The sequence below is a fragment of the Lathamus discolor genome, chromosome 5, assembly GCF_037157495.1.
Source record: "Lathamus discolor isolate bLatDis1 chromosome 5, bLatDis1.hap1, whole genome shotgun sequence".
In the NCBI taxonomy this organism is placed as follows: domain Eukaryota; kingdom Metazoa; phylum Chordata; class Aves; order Psittaciformes; family Psittacidae; genus Lathamus; species Lathamus discolor.
In genome coordinates this window covers 92332137-92353937 of record NC_088888.1, presented here as the reverse complement: position 1 = coordinate 92353937, position 21801 = coordinate 92332137, and positions in this window count along the sequence as shown.

Sequence of the window (21801 nt, the reverse complement as noted above, 5' to 3'; positions counted from 1 at the left end):
CCAGGGGGATTTGCCAGGTTAATAAATGGTTAAAAGGATGGTGTCATAGTCAGGGGTTTGGGTGCCTTGAACACAGGACCCAAGTTCGTAGGCCAGGTCTACTGGGGGCTGGTGGAGCTGGTCTGATGAAGAGTGGTTTTGGTAAAAGGCTTGCCAGGCTGGTAAAGGACGCTTTAAACTAGATGTGTTGGGGGAGAGGGGTATCATTCCATCCCAGCACACCCAGTCAGTTGCCAGCACCTATAATAAGTGCTCAGAGCAATGCAGAGATATTCCAGCCGCTCCAGCCAATGAGCCAGCTTCATTTGGAGCTCTTCTCAGATGCGTCTATACAAACGCCTGTAGCATGGCACCTGGGTCAGAGCAATCCCAGGCACAGCTACAGGTTGGGTAAAGGAGAGATTCAGAACAGCCCTGTGGAGAAGGACTTTGGGGTGCTGGTTGATGAGAAAATGAACATGAGCCGGCAGTGTGCACTCGCAGCCCGGAAAGCCAACCTGGGCTGCATCAAATGGAGCATAACCAGCAGATTGAATGAGGTGATCCTGCCCCTCTACTCTGCTCTTGTGAGATCTCACCTGGAGTATTGTGTGCAGTTCTGGTGTCCTCAACATAAAAAGGACATGGAACTGTTGGAACAAGTCCAGAGGAGGGCCACGAGGACGATCAGGAGGCTGAAGCACCTCCCGTATGAAGACAGGCTGATGAAGTTGGGGCTGTTCAGCCTGGAGAAGAGAAGGCTGCGTGGAGACCTCATAGCAGCCTTCCAGTATCTGAAGTGGGGCTACAGCGATGCTGGGGATGGAGTATTCATTAGGGACTGTAGTGACAGGACAAGGGGCAACGGGTTAAAACTTAAACAGGGGAAGTTTAGATTGGATATAAGGAAGAAATTCTTTACTGTTATGTGGGTGAGGCACTGGAATGGGTTGCCCAGGCAGGCTGTGAATGCTCCATCCCTCGCAGTGTTCAAGGCCAGGTTAGATGAAGCCTTGGGTGAGATGGTTTAGTGTGAGGTGTCCCTGCCCATGTCAAGGGGGTTGGAACTAGATGATCTTGAGGTCCTTTCCAGCCTTAACTATTCTATGATTCTATGGTTAGTGAGAATTCATCTCCCATAAGAAATGATCAGGTTATCTGAGGGAGGTGTCGTAGCTGGCCATGCTGAGAGTAGCCAGCAGGTCAAAACAAGTAAATATTCACCTCTACCTTGCATTAATGAAATTACATGTGGAATACTGGTCCAGTTTGGGGCCTTTCAGTGCATAAAAAATTCTTAAAATAGCAGATCCAGCAGACATACACTAAGACACAAGTGGTCTGGTGCATAAAGCATGAGAAGGATCAAAGAAAGATACACTTATTCATCTCAGTGAAGAGAAGAAAAATGGGAGATACCTATTTCTTATCTTCAGCTGCCTAAGAGGGGGAAGATATATTTAAACTCATACACAGTCAGTGAAAGGAGGCAACAGCCATGACTTGCAGCAAGGGAAATTCCAGCTAGATATAGGTATAAAATTTTCATTGTGACAGTGGTTAAACACTGGAGGAGGTTGCCTAGAAAGGCTGTGGGATCTTTATCCTTGAGGCAGTCAGGACTCCACCTGGCAAGGCCCCACACAGCCTGACCTGGCTTGGTAGCTAGCCCTGGTTTTAGGAGGCAATTGGACTAGATAGCCTCCAGAGATACCTACCAACCAATTTTTTTTTTTTGTATTCTAAGCAACATGCAAACCAAACGATGCTGGATTTTTATCACTTTAATAATGGTTTTTTAATGGTTTCACATCACTTTTAATTAGAGGATAGGGGGACAGAAGGAAAAAAAGAAGGGTAGGAAGCACCAGTAACTGAAGCAATTAGGTTTTTTTTTTAATTGAAAAAAGGCAACCCAAAAATCCATGTCAACAACTGACATTTACTTAACTCAAACACTCTTAATTAAAAATAATAGCTTGTTTTATCAAGCCTCTTTATCAAAGTTTATGGTGCATTTATTTCTTATACGACACTCCATTACTGTCAACCATGACCTGAGAAACTTGACAGAGGGAGAAAGAACAGCAGTTCACTGGCAGAACTGGGAACCAAATGCGTTCCTCCCAAAGAAGTATTTAAAGCTTTAGACAATTTTGCCTGTTTCCTGTCAGGGGAACTCTTTTTTTAACTGCTGTAACTTTTAATGGATTTTCAAAACTAGATGAATACTATGCATGGATTGTATATCCAATATCACCCTCAGATAAAACATGATCAGCTTCCTAGGTCATGTTAGAAAGCACTTCACTGGTAAGCATGTTTACTGATGTAGCTTCTAATTGATTTGTCTTAGATTACATTCACATCATCTGAGTCCCCATATTGCAATGAATTTCTGAACAAAGAAAAGGGAAGGCATACATGGGGTCTGTTTTTTCTCCCAAGATCCCAGCATAAAATAGAACTGTGAAGAAATAACCACCATAGAAAAAGGCTCTTCTGTTCCAGCTGTTCTATTATGACAGCTTGAGCCTTTGAACATTCTGTCTCCTGTTGAGCTACTCCTTTTCCTGTCTTGTTTTCTCCAGGCTGACAGCTAATTTTCTGGCTCCCTATTCACTTCTGCCTTCCTTCAGACTTTTTTGCACAGCTATCCTTTCCGCTCTCATTTTTGAATCGTAGTGGTGTGCATACTCCTGGCGTGTAACTGTAATTAATCATGTGCATGCGTCCAATCTCTTTTGCTGTAAGACCTCTCTGAGGAAAACATACAGTGGGGTTCCAGTTTCCCTGGAAATTTTTACCATTTGAGCTTCAGTGGATTCTTAGTAAGTTTTGACAGGACTGGATATTTTACCATTTGACTCTACTTTTTCATTTTGCAGGCAAAAGAGAAACTCAAAAGTTAGCCACTGTTGCTCAAGTTGTGAAGTTTGCATGACTTACATGGACTTGTTTTTTTCCCTGGTAGCTGAATGCATTTCTTATAATTGACTTTCTGGATGGATACACCAGCTTGTTTCCCACCTTCTTTCATATGCATTCATTTCTACAGCCATGATGAAAGATGGTAATAAACAAGGGATATGACACTGGCAAATTCACGATGTTAAAACAGCGAATAATTGTGGGAAATGTTTGTGAAGAATCTTAATAATGGTGAAAGCAAAAAAGATGTTAATTATTGTCAGACAACTATGCGTATTTCAGCCCAGCTGTGGCTGGAAGCACACGTTTCAGCTTGGTGTAGCAGGCTGCTATGAAAGCTACCACCTATGGGGAAGTTTCTTTTCCTTCAGTAGCCGGAAGCTGGTTCATACCTTTGAACTTGAGGACTTCTGTATCAAAGAAAAGTTCTCTGAATCTTTTCTATCCTCTGGATAATTTTACTATTCATACAAAGGTCCAATGCTTCTTGGAATACAGCTAAGCTATTTGGCTTCAGTAATGTCATGTCTGAATCTTTTCAAAATGTATGCACTCTTTACAGCCTATAAAACGTATGGGAATATCTCGTAGCACAGAGTACATTCGGGTTAACAAAATTCATCCACTGGAAACAGAATAAAATGCAGTGTTCAGAGCAGGGGGAAATTCTGCTGAAACTGTGAGCTGGAATGGAAGGAAGATACGGATTTTTCAGTATAGCACACAGTAAGTGAACAGCATTGGAGCAAATGTGATGACTCAGTGTTGTTAAACAGAAGTATTAACATCAGTCCCCAAAGGAAATAGCTTGGGTTTAATCCCCATATCCAACTCCCACTTAAAGCAATAACAGCTGCAAATGAAGATCTAGGATAAAAGAAAGTTGTGTGTTAAGATGACTGCTTCTTGGAAAATTAGAAAAAAACATGCACAGTGGATAATGAAATCTTTGTTCTAACGGTGTCAATCATATAACCTTAGAACCAGTTACGGAGCATGGTCTCCACTAATCAAAATGTAAAATACAGTACTTTGCTGAAGAATGAAAAAATCACAGGTGTTTCTGACTGATTTTAGCTTGCAGGGGGAAAATATCATAAGCAATCCTCTTTGGAAGTGCTCTATATGCCAGAACAGGAGTGGTATCTGACAGAAAACACTGCTGAAGGAGTTTCATTTAGATATATAGAAAATCAGTACAACCACCAAAAAGAATCTATAAACTAGTTGCGAGATACATTCATAATCAAACCTGGAGAAATTAAGCTTATAGATTTGTTCTGTTTGTATATAAAACCGGCTGTACCCTGGAAGGTCTCAGACTGTGATCTCTAATTTGTTCTGTAATGGCTGCTGAACTGGTAACTCCCATTCACTTATTAATTCTTTGCAAATGTTTTGTAGTGCAAAAACTCAAGATGTTCAGCCCTGAAAAAGGCTCACGCTTCAAAGCGAAGATTGTCTTTTCCTCTCACATGTATTCCAACATAATTTTTTTTTCCTCTTTTTCTTACTAAACAATGGGAAATACCTTTCTCACTGTGAGATTTACTGCTCCTTACAAGTATCTGACAGTTAACCTTGGCAGTCATTTTATTATAGGAGGATGCAAGAAAAATCTGTGAAAGTTCTCAGACTCTACTCATCTGGCAGCTGAAGGATTCCAGCAAAGCCTTGCTTGGCCTCAGGCTGAGAGGATGGAAGTTTTAATTGCCCATGTGAATACCCTAATTAAAGAGGAGCCTGCATACTGAGGGCATTTGCCAGTGTAACTGCCTGAGAATATATACGAGAGCTCAGCTGTTCCTGTGTTTCATGTTTTTTAAATGTCAAAAATGTACTGTACTCATTTGGATGCACTGATTACACTGTCAAATCAGGCAGTCTTCCCCATTCAGTATTTTTCCCAGAATTCTAAGCCATATGGTGTGTAATAGTATGATATCCTGTTGATTACTGATGTAATTTCTACTTATTTACAACAAATTTCCCGACTTGCACACACTGATATTGCTAGCAATACTTCAACTCACCATTTTCTTTCATCAGGCACTGGTTTTCCATCATTTGCTCAGGATCTTTATACAAACTTACTGTGGTGCTATCAGAATGTTATTCAGCCATGAATGCCCTTTTATCCACAAACATTTGTGGCTTAGAAAACATTTCTCCAGAAGATACTCTATCTCAAGTAAAAAAGAGGTTTCTGCATCTTCCACAGGTAAAATGCTATTCTATGAAGAATATCAGTGTGTGCGTATTAGCAACAATAATAAGAATAATACCTGGAGAATCAGTGGGTAAAGCTCCATAAATCAGTCTAATTTGGACCTTAGCATACCCTTATTAAGCACCACATGGTTTTTCTTGTGCAAACAGCTGCATTTGGGAATGTCCCAGTCAGGTGTGAAGTGATGGCTTTCCCAAATCTGTGACGCATCTAGTGAGAGGAGAGTAAACTGCAAAGTTGAGTTCTGTGTTCTTAGACACAAGAACTGTGGAACCCAAGAACGTTGCAAGTGGGTTCTAATGCCAGTATTTTCAGTGAGGTAAAGTTTGTACTAGCTGGAGATTCGGATGATATATTCTTTAATATTGTGTTTCTGCTACTTTTTGTGACTTAAGACTTTTGAACACATTCTCTATGTGCAGGCCTAGCAGAACATGACATTAAAGAAAGCTGAAGGGTAAGGGGCTATATTAGTTGTACGAATTACTTCCCATGGCAGACTTATAATCTTGGCAAAGAAACACAGGTTTGGTTTAGGAGCAAAGCAGAAATCAGCCTGACAGTGGGGCAATACTAACTGGCCAATTTCAACTTCTCCCACCCTCAGGATTTTTACATCATTGCACTAATGCTACATTAGCTGTAAATCAACATGTGAATACTAAACTAGATCACCTCCTTCGACCTGCTGGTCACGCTCCTTTTGATGCAGCCCAGGATACGGTTGGCTTTCTGGGCTGCAAGTACACACTGAAGCCGGCTCGTGTTTAGTTTCTCATCAGCCAACACCCCCCCAGTCCTTCTCTGCAGGACTGTCCTGAATCACTTCTCTGCCCAACCTGTAGCTGTGCTTGGGATTGCTCTGACCCAGGTGTAGGACCTTGCACTTGACTTGGTTGAAATTCATGAGGTTGGCGTTGGCTCACCTCTCAATCCTGTCCAGGTCCCTCTGGATGGCATCTCTTCCCTCCAGTGTGTTGACTGCACCACACAGCTTGGTCTCATTGGCAAACTCAATCCCACTGTCCATGTTGCCAAAAGAGATATTAAACAGGATCAGTCCCGAGGGACACCACTCATTGCCGGGCTCCATGTGAACACTGAGCCATTAACCACAAAACAGACGCAATCAGCAGCAATCCCTTGAATTTACGGTAATGCTAGTCTGAAAGTTATCTTCTTTGTATGCCTGATTGCTAAAATAGAGTTTACAGCTCATGAAAAGGTCTTGCATTTCTGCTGGCCTAAAGAGTAAAATTTTTGTGCACATTTTTTGCCAAGGTAGCTCTTTTTTTTCAGTAAAAGACTGCCATGGATACCTTTCAAACCTATACCAAATATGTGCTGCCAAAACGGCTTGACTCCAAAAGTTTTGCAAGTAGATATCTTTGAATGTTTCCAGAATCAATTTAGAAGTCTTTTGTTACTGATATAGAATCAGTGCAGAGAAAACCATCAAAAGTTTTAGCACATTGCCTCCTGTATACCTCACTTTATTAAAGGACTTTGTATTGCTAGATCTTCAGTCAGCATAAATCAATGTAGTACAACCATGAGGATTTTTGCCAGCTCTGATCTAGTGTCTAGTCAATCCTTGGCCTGTCCATTAAAACAACAGATAAGTTTGCCAAGTTGGACAAACTAGCTGTATCTGAACGCTTCTGCTTTGCTATGAGAAATGTGGGCCTATAGTATCAATAAAAAAATACTGTTTGGTGACCCAGATAAAGAATCTTCCTTACCCTTAAATTAATTTGATTGTCCGCTTCTCTTACACTTACACTTGGAGTTTTTTTCACCCAGATCATACAACTCAGAATAGCAATCGTCTGTCACTGTTTGTTCTGGATCTTAACCCAGCTTCTGTAGAAGTCAAGGGAAAACTCCCACTGGCTGATGAGGCAAAAGATCAGTCATCAAAAGCGAAAATATCCCTGGAGTACTAGCTCTGCACAGGGACATGCAGGAGAAGATGATCACACAGCAACAGTGGTTATTATGAAGAAGAGAATTTTTCTGGGGAAGAAGCAGTCAGGATGTTTATCAGAGCTTTTTTCATGTTGTGTTCTGGCGTTTGCATGCTTTTTCATTGCAAAAGTACTTCTATTAGCTGGATCCTTGCCAGGTAGGATTTTTGTTTTGATACTGCCTTGCAACTTTCCCTGGAAAGTTCCCAAAATATGCCTGAATATTTATCTATTTTTCCAGGCCAAGTTAAATATTTTTTTCTATTTACTACATGTAAAAAACTCAGCTAACAGAAATAAAACAGAAAACAGGAATTTGGGTGTGATTTTTCAAAGATTTTTTTCCCACTGACTTAGATGGCATACCTCAGGACAATTAAGTCTACTTAATCAAGTATATAACAACACTGGCCTCCTCAGATGAAACAAAGTTTGGGTCCTGAAAGAAACAATCTTTGGATAAGCCCCAAAATGTAGATCTCAAAAGCTGGGTGATGCACTATTTGTGTCTTAAAATATTAATCTATTCCAGCACTATCAAGAGTTTGCCTGTTGGATAGAGGCTTGGACAAGAAACGAAGGGGATTCACAGAAGAGTGACCCAAACACCTTTTCAAAGGCTGAAGACTGGGAAGGGGAAAGTGGAAAAGAATGGATATTTCTACACTTCCCATTTAAGCGGATGTACTCAGTTCCTTTCTCGCCTTTCCCAGCCTGTCTTCCATGATCTCATATTTGCGCTTCTTCACATACTGCATCTTTTATTTCTTCTCTGAGACTGATATGGACAGTATCACAGTTCTTGACAGTGTGTTGGCACAGAATAACATTTGTATTATCAGTGTTGCTAAAGGATTTGGAAAGATTTATCCTATAATACCAGTACTGGGTACTCAGTCATCCAGACAGTGTAAACTGGTGCTCAGTCCCACCAGTGTAAAGCCTTAGCACTTAATGCACAGTAACTGATGAGTGGATGTTGGCTGCCTTTCCTACTATTGGGAGCTGTGGCATACAAGATGCTGTACTTTTATTTTAGGGTATACAAGACATTAAATTTGACTAAGACACTATGAAACAGAAATATACCAGATTTCCTATGGTTAAGAATACACTCAAGATGGTTATTTTTGCATGTTTATTATCCTAGCTGGCAGCATTTTGGTTTCTGATCTTTTCTTTCTTATTTGCATGAGTTCTTCAGCTTTGTGGAATGCATGTTTGTTCTCCTATTCTGACATCCACACATTTCTAGTTAGAGGTGGGACCTCATAGGTTGATCACATAATGATTATTTCCTATCCTTTATATGCAGATTTTTGCTTTTAGAGCAGAGTTTTGACATCTCCTGTAGTAATGTTTTTTAGCATTTTCTTGCATTTTGTGCTATGCAAGTGGTCCTTATTAGAGAGCACTTCCTTTAAAAAATGGGGTTTTTTCTTCATTCTCTTGCATCCTTTCTCTCAATAATTGGTATGCCTTCATTTACTTAAATAGATTCAGCTGGATAAAAGGAGTTGTAGTAAGATTTTTCTTGAAACTGTATCTGATCTTTCCACAGCCAGTCAGAAAGCAGTAACAGGTATACCACAAATCCTCATTCGGACTTTGCTGGTTTAGGATTATGCAATTCTTTAATACTTATTTTGCTCTTTTTCCAGCTTAATCTCATCTGTTTTTATTTTCCAATTTAGCTCCCTTTTGCTTTTGCCCTCCATAAAGACACACATGCATATACAGACATGAACATATATACAAATCCCTATTTCTTTAGCATATTCTGTGGTAATACATTTAAAATTTTGTAATCTTTTTTTTTTTTTTTTTTTTTTTTCTCAGAGAAGAGGAGAGGAGGAAACTATTATGAATTGATAGAATTTGAAGTGGAAATGAGCCTGGTAGGCAATGCGTCTGGGAAGTGAGTTTGAACTGATACCTCTCATGGCTAAATGACATAACATGCATCTCCTCTAATTCTGTCTATAAACGAGCAGATTCTTAATGTTTTTGATTGTCGTAGTAATGTTTCTTCATATGATGAGAGATGCTGTAATGTTTTCTTTAATAGATAAGAATGCTATTATTTAGTCCTGCTGTTGCTGTTTTCATTTGCGCATTTATCCTTACGGTAAATGTGAGTCAAAAAGGTTTCTTTTTTTTCAAATGGGAAGATGATACGACATAGCATCCTGTAGGAAAAAGTTAATATCTGTCTGAGACATAAAGGATTTGCTTGTAATAACTTTGCAATCATTCTGGACTATAAGCTTAAAAATGTAACCAATCCATTATTTCTATTAGGAGTAATGCAGAAAAATAGGATGCGAAGCTATTTAGGTGTCTTTTTTTTTCTGAAAACAGTAGTTCTCATGGACATGTGAGACTGTCTGTGGCTTGATTCATGTATATTTTGTCTGAAACAGTCTCATGGTTTGAGGGATAATCTCATTTCACATGGTGAAGGGAGGAGGGCAACTTTTAAGTGCAGTCAGTAAAATGACATTAACTACAGTGAATACGCATATGCAAACAAACACAAAGTCCTGTGTGAACTGGTCCTCAGCTTCCTATGGGAATGACATCTTCAGTGGATTATATTTGAGCCCACTGAGAATAAGTTGGGATGACAGCAGAGCTGGAAGCTATGCAAGAATACTGGCTGCTGTCTGGTTTCATATGTTACTGATACCTATACTTAGCCTACTGTCCAAGGTAGTAACAGTAAAATTGGTAGAAAGGATGGCTGCAAAAGGAGCTTGAGTGTGATTCTTCCAGGCAGTTGGAACACTATTGTCAAGATTCTCCCTGAAATGTGTTTTCTATTTGTCTTTTTTATGGCTCAAGGACAATCAGTTGCTAGTAATGGTAATTTTCATGCCTTATCCTTGGTGCATTTTTTGATAACAAGGTAACTTCTTAAAAGAAAAAAATCTTCTGGTGTAGGAGACAGTTCTGCTGTATGCAGACAGTTGAATTAGCAAGTTATGTATATAGGCAATGTTATATAAAGCCCAGAACAGAGATGTCTCTAACTTGCTGCCCTTTCTATCTGTGAATATTTATTTAGAATTGTATTATCTTGCTTCATCAGGGATATGTAGGGGTAGAATGTGAACAGTTTAAAACACTCATGGCCTGTGACCAAAAGCGTGAGAGGGATGTGTAAATCAGGTTCCCCTAGTTCCTTCAAAAGTCCTGCCACTAAATAATGCTATTAGGATCATTTAGAAGTGATTTATTGATGTGAAAATCATAGCAGTGATATAACTTATATTTCAAGAAGCAAGAAAAGTTTCAAATAGGAATATGAAGGCTTTTGTACACATTGATAAGGTTCTTTTGAGCCTTCTCTTCTTCAGGCTGAACAGTCCCATCATCCTCAGCCTTTTCTCATGTGGCAGATGCTTTTCATCTTCATGGATCTTCACTGGATTCACTCCGTTATGTCCATGTCTCTCTTGTCCTAAGGGACTCAGAGCTGTACCCAACACTCCACATTGGGTCTCACCATTGCTGAGCAGAGGGCAAGGATCACCTTCTTCATCCTGTTAGCAGCACTCTGCCTAATGTAGCCCAGGAAGCTGTTGGCCTATGCTGTGATGGCCCTTTGACAGCTCATGGCCAGCTTCCTATCACCAGCACACCTGGGCCTTCTCTGCTTTCAAGCTGGTTGCCCTCAGCTTGTGCTGCTCAGCCAGAGAGCACAGGAAGTAGTCTTGGTCTCAGTCTCTTTCAAAGCAGCCTGTTTCACAAACAGCTCAGGGTATAATGGTTTTTCAACTTTATTCAGCCAAGCTGGGTGTATAAAACTTACTGCTGTGAATATCCTTCCCTTCAGCCTGTGAAGTATTTTTAATGATCTTGTCATTGCCTTATAAAATGAGCAAGAAATTAGGAGCAGCAGCTTCTGTCTGAATACTTAAGAAATTAATCTGGAAAGGAATCTAAAGAGCAGAAATGTCATAGAAGTGCTAAAGTGGAACAGCTTTATAAGAGATACAGCTTTATAAGAGATCTAACGTGCGTCATCACTCCCTTTCACTGAAATTACGTAGTTTTGGAATTACTATTCTTGCTTTTCACTTACCAAAGTAACATTTAATATGTAATTAAAATTAAATCACTTAATAAATGCTTGTTTTCAGAGCTAATTCCTAGGAATCACCTGCTTTCAACTTAATTCTAGCTGAGGCTTAGTGATGGGACAGACCTCTGCAAACTCAAGCTATTTTCTATCCTTGTTTGAATGCAGATATTCTCTTTCCAGACTACAACTCTGCCAATGCTAAACAATTCCTTCAGTCCTGATCTGGAAAGAGTATTTTTCTTGTCTTTGTTCAACTGTCACAGCATCTTATTTTACATTATCTAAAGTAATTCCAGGTTTTCTCTGCAGTCCTAAGGTCGTTTGCCCCTAACATATGATTTTTAGATGTAGTGAAGAATATGTTCAGTGTCTCCTGCCATTAATTTATGCTAAGATCTTGTGGGTGTAAAAGAAAATGGAGTAGCTTGGCAGTATAAAATGTTGTGTGTGAAGTAGGAGGATTTGGTTTAGTGTGAGCCGTTCCTACCCATAGCAGGGGGGTTGGAACTTGATGATCTTAAGGTCCTTTCCAACCCTAACTATTCTATGATTCTATTTCCCACTAACATTACTTTTGGCTTTTTATGTTTTATACATTGAACCAGTGGCACTTCATTTGATGTGTGTTTTCCTTGAATAACCTAAGAAAGTGAGGGTCAAATGGAAAATGTTTTAAAGGTCCTGTTGATTTAGTTTAGGAATACGTTCTGCGTATGCTTCATATGCTACTCAAAATCAAGTTGTTTGTCATAACTTAGCAATATTTTACAATGTGCTTTTCATTCAACGCCCTTCTCATCTTGACTGAGCCTGCGTTTTATATGTAGTACTGTCGTGGTTTAAACAAAGTCAGCTATAAATCATGCAATCGCTCTCTCACTCCCCCACTTCTTTCCTCCCCCTACTCCCGGAGGGACGAAGAGGAGAACCAAAAAGAATGCAACTCCCACGGGTTGAGATAAGAACAGTTCAGTAACTAAGGTATAACACAAATCACTACTGCTACCACCAATGATAATAATGATGAAGGAAATAACAAGGGAAGGGAATACAACACCTCAGCACCAGCCGACCAATAACTCGCCCACCCCATCCGACCGAGCACCGACCAAAACCTTGTCCAACCCTGCAGTCCCCTAGCCCTTCCAGGTAACTCTCAGGTACATCCTGGGCATGACGTGCTGTGGTATGGAATACCTCTTTGGCTAGTTTGGGTCAGGTGTCCTGTCTCTGCTTCCTCCTGGCTTCCCTTCCTCCCTGGCAGAGCAGGAGGCTCACAAAGTCCTTGGTTAGACTAGAACATTTGTGTTATCATCAGCTCTGTTCCCAGGCCTAAAGTCAAAACACAGTGCTGCACCAGCTACTGAGAAGGAGAAAAATGACTGCTACTGCTGAACCCAGGACATTATCCACCCCTTATTCCATACCATTCATGTCATGCTCAGATCCCACATTTTCAATATACTATCACTCTTACATATATATATACACATCTACATACACACAGAGAAAAAGATCATTTCTTAGTGCATGGACCTATAAAGCTGATGAGTCCATTCGGTCCATGATATTGGGCTCCATCTCTTGTAGCAGTCTTTCAGAGCAGGAGGGGCTGTGTGCAGTGTTCACACTCGTGAATAACCTGGTCAATAGTGTCCATTGCTAAGTCCACCCCTCGATCATGAGTCCATCTCTATGTTGCATCTCTGCCCTGATGGCCTGAAGTGTCATGGCCCACCAGGCTCAAAATAATTCTGTCCCCTTCAGCAGTTTCTGCAGCTTGTTGCTGGGGACTCCATACAGCTGCCTTCCATCTCCAATGCTTCCAAAGCACTGGAGGGGCCCAATGGACTAGATAGTGGCTCATACTGTCCCACACACCCTGCCAGTCACGACTGTCCAGCCTTGGGGAAGATCTCCTGCTCCTCCTATATTGTCGTCTAACTCTAGACAAGACCCAAACCCGACTGTGTTTAACTTCTGAGATCAGGCAAAATGGCCGTGGGTAGAACACACTCTGTGTGTGTGCCAACGTGCTGATCCCCATCACAATCAGCAGGCAGGTCCCAAGGGTACCCACAGGCCATTCAAACCCTTCAGAACTCTCCAGTGACGCTGCTGTACTTGTCCCTGGGGCTGGTGCAGCTGCTGTGCCTGCCGGCTCTCCCACCACCAGCTTCTCTTTCCCTGGGTGCAGCTCTTCCTCCTCTGCCTTGCTGGGAAATGCTGCCGGGGCTCCTGCATCCTCCTGCGGCTCTGCGGGCGGCTGCCGGGGGACGCTCTCGGCCGCCGCAGGGCTGGGCTTGGCTCCTCCGCGGGGCTCGGCTCCTTCGCCGCCTCCTCCCGCGGCTCGGCAGCCGCCTTCCTCCCGGCCTCCGGCCCCGCTCCCGCCGCCGCCTGGTCCCCGGGGCCGGTCTCCCGGGCCGCTTCGGCCGCCGCCGGCTCCCGGGGCCGCTCCCCCTCGGCTCCCCGCAGCCTCACGAAGACGGAGGCGAGGACAAGGGCCAGGACAGTGAAGAGCAGCGGGACGGCCGGGTACAAGTCCACGGCCACATCCATCCCTCCCTGCTGCCGGAGCCCAACCGTATTACAAGTCTTTGCCATAAAGCACAGTGAAACCAGAACCTTAGCCCAAGCCCCACACTTGATAAACACTAACACAGCAAATACCGACTCTAAGTAATGTACGGCATTCTGAAACTGTGAGATCAAGAGAAACAGCTTTGAGAGCCAATAAATCAGCATTGTGACGAGTGACTGTTCATCCGGTCGGATCTGTCGTTATCTCAACCTTTTGTGCCCCACGTTGGGCACCAAAAAGAACTGTCGTGGTTTAAAAAAGTCAGCTATAAATCATGCGATCGCTCTCTCACTCTCTCCCTTCTTGCCCTCCCCCTACTCCCGGAGGGATGGAGAGGAGAATCGAAAAGAATGCAACTCCCATGGGTTGAGAAAAGGACAGTTTAGTAACTAAGATATAACACAAATCACTACTGCTACCACCAGTAATAATAATGATGAAGGAAATAACAAGGGAAGAGAATACAACACCTCAGCACCAGCCGACCAATAACTCGCCCACCCCATCCGACCGAGCACCGACCAAAACCTTGTCCAACCCTGCAGTCCCAGCCCTTCCAGGTAACTCTCAGGTACATCCTGGGCATGACGTGCTGTGGTATGGAATACCTCTTTGGCTAGTTTGGGTCAGGTGTCCTGTCTCTGCTTCCTCCTGGCTTCCCTTCCTCCCTGGCAGAGCAGGAGGCTCAGAAAGTCCTTGGTCAGACTAAAACATTTGTGTTATCATCAGCTCTGTTCCCAGTCCTAAAGTCAAAACACAGCGCTGCACCAGCTACTAAGAAGGAGAAAAATTACTGCTACCGCTGAACCCAGGAAAAGTACCCATACATAGAGTATACAAGCTCTGTACATATTATACAACCTCAAGGTACCTCAAATGTAACAAAAAAAAAAATTAAATATCTAAACCCTCTTTTCATTAAACACATGCTATTGGTCTTTTTGAATGCCTGGGGATATGAGACCAGACCTGTATCTACCTTTAAAATACAAAAAAACATAAAAAATCTGCTATAAACAGGGCTCTGCTCAATGCAGCAACATAATCTGTCTTCGGTTGGAACAATAACTTGGATTAGACTCAAGAGCGGCCCCTTTTCTTACCGTGAAAGGAAGAAGCTTTGAGATGAGCAGGACTGTAAAACTTCTATGTGACACATTAGAAAAAAATGAGTAAGGATGTTATGTAAACACTGTGTCCTAGTGCTCTGCAGAGGAAGGAGCTCTCTGCTCCCATCTTTTGGTAATCACCAGGAAATCTGCTGGTTTTATGTACACAGAATGTTTTAATGTCCAGGGTTCATCTGTAATAGCTATTTTTCTCCTCCTTAGTAGCTGGTGCAGTGCTGTGTTTTGGCTCTAGTCTGGGAACAGTGCTGATAACACACCAATGTTCCAGTTGTTGCTAAGTAATGCTTACTCTGATCAAGGACTTCTCAGTCTCATGCTCTGCCAGTGAGGAGGGGCACAGGTAAGCCCAGAGAAAGCAGAGGCGGGACACCTGAACCAAGTTAGCCAAAAGAGTATTCCATACTGCAGCACGTCATGCCCAGTGTATAAACTGGGGGGGAAGGGGAAGAGTCACCCATAATGCCCAGATGGCTGCTCCGGTCAGGCTGAGTATCTATCAATGGGTGGTGAGCAGTTGTATTGTGCATCACTTGCGGTTATTGATTTGCTTTTTTTTCCACTTTTTCCCTTTTAGTTTTATATTGTCTCCCCTTGTTATTTCCCTTATCATTATTTGTGGTAGCAGCAGTGGTTTGTGCTATACCTTAGTTACTAGACTGTTCTTATCTCAACCCATGGGAGTTACATTCTTTCGATTCTTCTCCCCATCCCTCCAGGAGCTGGAGTTAAAATGGTGGGGGAGTGAGTGAGAGGCTGCATGTTTCTGAGTTACCAACTGGGCTTAAACTATGACATTTAGCCAGGACTATATCTGGACAGAGGCTTCAGGTCTCCTCAGTAGATAGATCATGCACATGAAGTGATCCCTGTAACTAAGAGTTCTTCTGTTCACTAGCAGTGGAAGACCTGGATACTGTCTCCAAAATCTTTGCAGCATGTAGTTTTAAAAGTCATTGGTAAGTGGCAGTGCAAGAATGTAAAGAGAAATAGGGGTTCCTTCTTCTGCTACAGGTCCTTCTCAAAGGGAAGAAAGGCCACAGCCTCCACTGTAGAAACATGGCTGAGAGTTAGCACAGATGACCTTTTGCCAGGATACGCTGCAGGGCAGCATGATCCCAGAAGCTACCCACTTCCATGAGAATGACAATATAGGAACAAAAGGTACTTCCTTAGACACTGACAATTGACCAACCTGGCCTATTACATCTGTGCACTTGGAGATGGGGTTTTGGGCTGACATCAAAATGGTAGCAAGGGTAACAGGTGAAGAAAAGTGGCACTTACCTCTTGGATTATCATATAAAGAGAGAATTGATTGGGGAAATGTCTATTAAATATTAATGTTTTCTCAAATAGATACTACATGTGCTTCTTTCCTTGGTAAGGTACTCCTTGATTTGTGTGCATATTCACTGCTTGTGAGAGAGAGAAAACTATCTAGTAAGGTTGCCTTGGTAAAGCAGATAATGGTTTTCAGTCCAGGCTTGAGATAATGATGGCTGTCCTTTTCAAGGGGATTGCAAGCTGTTTGGATCCAGACCTTGTTAATAGTCACTCACAGGAAGGTCACACTTAAAAAATGAAAATGCTTTCAGATCTCAGCTAGCTACTGCTTTAGTAAAAACCTGAGAATACAACGTATGACACCTATGTGATACATAAAATAAATCTTCCAGAACTCCCAAGTTTTGAGGATGTCACAGATGTAGTTTCTCTGACAGCTTCCTACCTTACCTGCTAAATGCTGCCCAATGTCTTCCCCATGAGAGCAATCACTACATGTGCAAGGATGGCAGGCTGTGAAGCAGCAGTTGATGATCCTCCACAGGTATTCCTGAGTTCCTGTCACTTTGTCTGCCCACTGGCACAGAAGGAACTGAGAGAAACAAAAATTCAGTTAAACTTCATCTGGGTTCTGCATTTCCTTGTGGCTTACAGACAAATTTCTAAAAACCTGGCAACCTTAGCCTCTTTCTTTCAGTCAAATGAGCAATGAGATTTTAGATGATTTTTGATCATTTTCCTGTCAAGATACCATAAATTCTGAATCTATTTAAAGGAAAAAGCTAAAATTTTCTCATCTCATTTATTCTCACTCTAGATAACTTAGTTGAAATTATTGAAGATGTCTCTCTTTTTCTTATAGTCACTTTTACTATGAAACAACTACAATGGTTCCAGACTGCCTACCAGCTTGTTCACCTAAATGAGGCAGAAACTTCTAAGTAGGTGCCATGGTTTAAGCCCAGCCAGTAACTCAGAATCACTGCTGACTCACTGCAGCTGCTTGCTCACTCCTTCCCTTCCTCCCTCCCTTTCTTACCCTCCGCTCCCTCAGAGATGGGGAGGAGAATCAAAAGAATGTAACTCCAATGGGTTGAGATAAGAAGAGTCCAGCACTAAAGTATGACACAAACCACTACTGCTACCACCAGTAATAATAATGATAAGTGAAATAGCAAGGGGAGAGAGTATAAAACTGAAAGCGGAAAGCAAAAAAAAAAAAAAAAAGCAAACAAATAAACACAAGTGAGGCACAAAAGAATTGCTCACCACCTGCTGACTGATACCCAGCCTGATTTGAACAGCGACGTGGGCCTTATGAGTGACTCCCCCTTAGTTTATACACTGGGCGTGATGTGCTGTGGTAAGGAGTACCCCTTTGGCTAGTTTGGTTCAGGTGTCCTGTCTCTGCTTCCTCCCAGCTTCCTGTGCCCCTCTATACTGGCAGAGCAGGAGAGACTGAAAAGTCCTTGGTGGGAGTAAGCATTATTTAGCAACAACTAGAACGTTGGTGTATCATCAGCATTGTTCCCAGATACTTGTTGCCCATTGTTACTAAAACAGAGCACTGCATCATCTACTAAGACAGAGAAAAATAACTGCTGAACCTAGGACACAAGGTTCATAAATGGAAAATGGAACGTTACATCACAAGAATTCTTGTAACACAGTAATAGCCAATAGTACTGCCACATTTTAAAGATTATTTCATCTTTTTCACAGCAGGCAACTCAGGTTATTTGGGCCAAATCTCATATACATGAAGTGAACTAATTTTGTTTACATTGCATGTGTGCAGGTTGTGATTCATTACTTATGCTAGAGCTGTAGACCTAAGCGTTGAATGCAATAGATTTAAGTGTGTTTCAAACACTAATTCATTCTGGTTTTTAAAGATGATTTAGGACATTACTTTCTCAGAATAGAAAGGAAAATACTTACAAATGCTCCAGGATACCATAGGTACAATGGTATTTTTTTCATTGAAATTATTGTAATTCACTTTACTTTTTCCTACAACATTTACCAGTGCAATATCTGAGTAGTATATCTGGAGATAAGTTCTCCCAAATCAGTAAACATTTTTTTCCACATGATGTCTCATCTACAGCCACTACACAACTGGAAAAAAACTCTGTATACAGATGCTTTGATCTTCAGACAAGGACTGGACAAAATATTTCTCTATGGTTTATCAACTAGGCATGTATAAATAAATTCTTCCTTCTATTTCTTCTCTCAGAGGATCATTCCTGAACTCTATGTCACTCTTTCAAATTCTGTCTTCCTGTCACTGATATAACATTCCTAAATACCTGAAGTAAAGAAACAAAGCAATCTTTAACCCCAGTGGACTGCAGTGAAGTGGGGGCAAGGGAAAGCAAAATCAGGCCCAGAGTATTTACAGCGCAGCTGTGACGGAAATGAGGAAGGAAGGAGAAATGTGGGAGGATGAGTAACAAAACCAGAGAAGTGCATGGAAACTTGAATTTTCTCAGGGGCATTCTCCACCCCATGACACAACATGTTTCTTAACTTTTTAAATCTCCAATGTAATATTCAAAATCTCTCTGTCTCTCCCATTGTACCCAGTTTGGGCTTTACTTATGTGCCGCTGACCTCTCTGCAAGAATCATTTGAGCTAGTAAATGTAGATATCTGCAATTTATAGTAAAAAGACTTTAACCCACTGCTAAGATGTCTGGCAGGAGATTTGATTCTTCTAGATAATTAAGCCTGGGGCAAACTACTGTATTTCCTGGCCTAAACCTTTTTCGGGATAATAGAATTTGCAATTGGCCTAAACCTTTGAGCTCTCAAGCAGGGAATTTGCTGTTGCTTTGTTCTCACTGGATGTTTCTCAGGAAGTGTATTATAGTAAATACGGGAAGAAATAAAATTGGATTTAATTTGCCTTCTTGATATATGGGACAAAATATATAAGCATGAAAATGAATGTTTTCAAAAGCTGCCCAACTGAAACAAGTTTCACTTTTTAAAGAGATAACCCAGCTTCCACCTTCTGAAAAGCAGACTCTAAGCTAGTATTTAGGTCTGAAATACAGTTGTAAGAATTTAAAAGGAGTTAGCTTCAGCATACAACAAAGTCACAAACAAAACTCCTCAATTTTAGCCATCTTCAAATTGCTTACATCTTTGTAGTCACATCTCAAAGGAATATTAATGGAAATTCTAGTTTAGGACATGTAGTGATTGTTAAATAAGAAAAGACAGTGTAAGTGAAATAAACAAACCCAGAAGTTTCCCTGGACACCAATTAGTTTTGTAAAGAAATTAATTTCAGTTTATATTTAGTCACAAAACTCTTTTTCACAGGCTAGCAGCCTGAGAGCAAGTGTAGGCTGTGGGTCTAGAAACTTTGTTTGGGCAATATTGTGTCCAGATGTGCTTTCTGCACATAAATGGAGTCCAGAAATTGAGATTTTGAATTATGAACCCATTTAAGATGAGATATAAAGGCTGAAGGCTTGAACATCAGTTCCTCAGAAGGCAAAATGCTAAATGAAAATTTGCTGAAGGCTGATATTCATCTTCAGATTCAAACCATTGCAGTGCTGGTGTGAAATAGAAGACATGGTAGAAGCACCCTGTTAACATAAATGAGCAGCATGGGGAGAGCAATGCATCATAGAAATCACAGAATCACAGAATCCCAGAATCCCAAGGGTTGGAAGGGACCTCAAAAGATCATCTAGTCCAACCCCCCTGCAAGAGCAGGGTAACCTACAGTACATCACACAGGAACTTGTCCAGGCGGGCCTTGAATATCTCCAGTGTAGGAGACTCCACAACCCCCCTGGGCAACCTGTTCCAGTGCTCTGTCACTCTTACAGTAAAGAAGTTCTTCCTGATGTTAACGTGGAACTTCCTATGCTCCAGTTTACACCCATTGCCCCTTGTCCTATCACTGGATATCACTGAAAAAAGCCTAGCTCCATCATCCTGACACCTACCCTTTACATATTTGTAAACATTGATGAGGTCACCCCTCAGTCTCCTCTTTTGCAAGCTAAAGAGACCCAGCTCCCTCAGCCTCTCCTCATAAGGGAGATGTTCCACTCCCTTAATCATCTTTGTGGCTCTGCGCTGGACTCCTTCAAGCAATTCCCTGTCCTTCTTGAACAGAGGGGCCCAGAACTGGACGCAATATTCCAGATGCGGCCTCACCAAGGCTGAGTAGAGGGGGAGGAGAACCTCTCTTGACCTACTAACCACTCCCTTTCTAATGCACCCTAAGATGCCATTTGCCTTCTTGGCCACAAGAGCACATTGCTGGCTCATGGTCATCCTCCTATCCACCAGGACCCCCAGGTCCCTTTCCTCTTCGCTACTTTCCAGCAGGTCAACCCCCAACCTGTACTGGTACATGGGGTTGTTCTTCCCCAGATGCAAGACTCTACACTTGCCCTTGTTAAATTATGTTAATAAGAGTGTGGCTGTGTGGTAACGAAACTCCTTACTGCAAAGATGAGGACAAAGAGAAGGGCTGGCAGCAACATGCAGTAGATATTAACAGTCAGAGTCTGGAGCCTACATAGGAGGTGATCGTAGTCACTTCTAAGGCCTTCTTTTATATCTTGGCTTAACTGGGGGTGAAACCTCACAGTCCACCGATTGTCCACAACTATGCAGATATTTATTGTATAAATGGATGTGAACTGCATTTGAAGACACACCAATTAGCACAGCCTGTGCTTACATTTTCCCCTTAGCTATTTGAAAGTGAACTTGCGAACCTCTCCTGTTTTTACCCCATTGAGCAGGAAGTAAAAAATGAAATATGTTTATAAAAATAAACATAGTGCTTAGACTTTCAAAATGATAAAATGAGCATGTCAGGCAGAAATATGTTCTGCAGTGAAACTCAAAACCAGCAAATTCTATATTCTGATTTTTCACTAAAAATTCTATTGCTTTATAAGAAAGGGCTGGCTTATTTACTTACCTGTGCTGTCTTTCCTTTAATATCCTCATCTGAAGACGCGAGTTCCTTATTTAGGCTGCAATAATCTTAGGGTACGTAGAGTGATAATGTAGACAATTATTTATCAAATTCAGTAGCAAATAGCTGCTCTCCCACTTTATCTTCTTATGCTGCTGTGGGAGAAACAGGGAGCAATAACTAATCACCCTGCATGGAAGTTACTGTATTGCAGTCCTTTAGACCTGTGCAGTCCCTGAGGAGTGAGCTCTGAATTACTAGAAGGTGCTCCTGTACAGCATAAGACAATAGCCAGTTTCTGTCTCAGAATGACTTGATTTTTTCTGCATAAAAAATCACTGAGAAATGTGAAATAACTTGGCTGGTGAATGGTACATTTCTTTTGCACTACATATTTATAAATATGGCTGGTTATAACAAATACAACATCTTTACAAACCTGGCACTGACACAGCCTTTATTAAGGTAGGTAAGTAACAGATATATTTGAATTTACTGAGACATTGTGTCTTGTTTTATGACAGAAATCTGTGATTGAGACTGAGTAATTGTGCCAGCACAGGAATACATCACACTTTAGTCAATTTGAATGTTTAACTTCAATTCACTTAACATGATATACATGGAAAATGTGAAGTACTCTTGACGT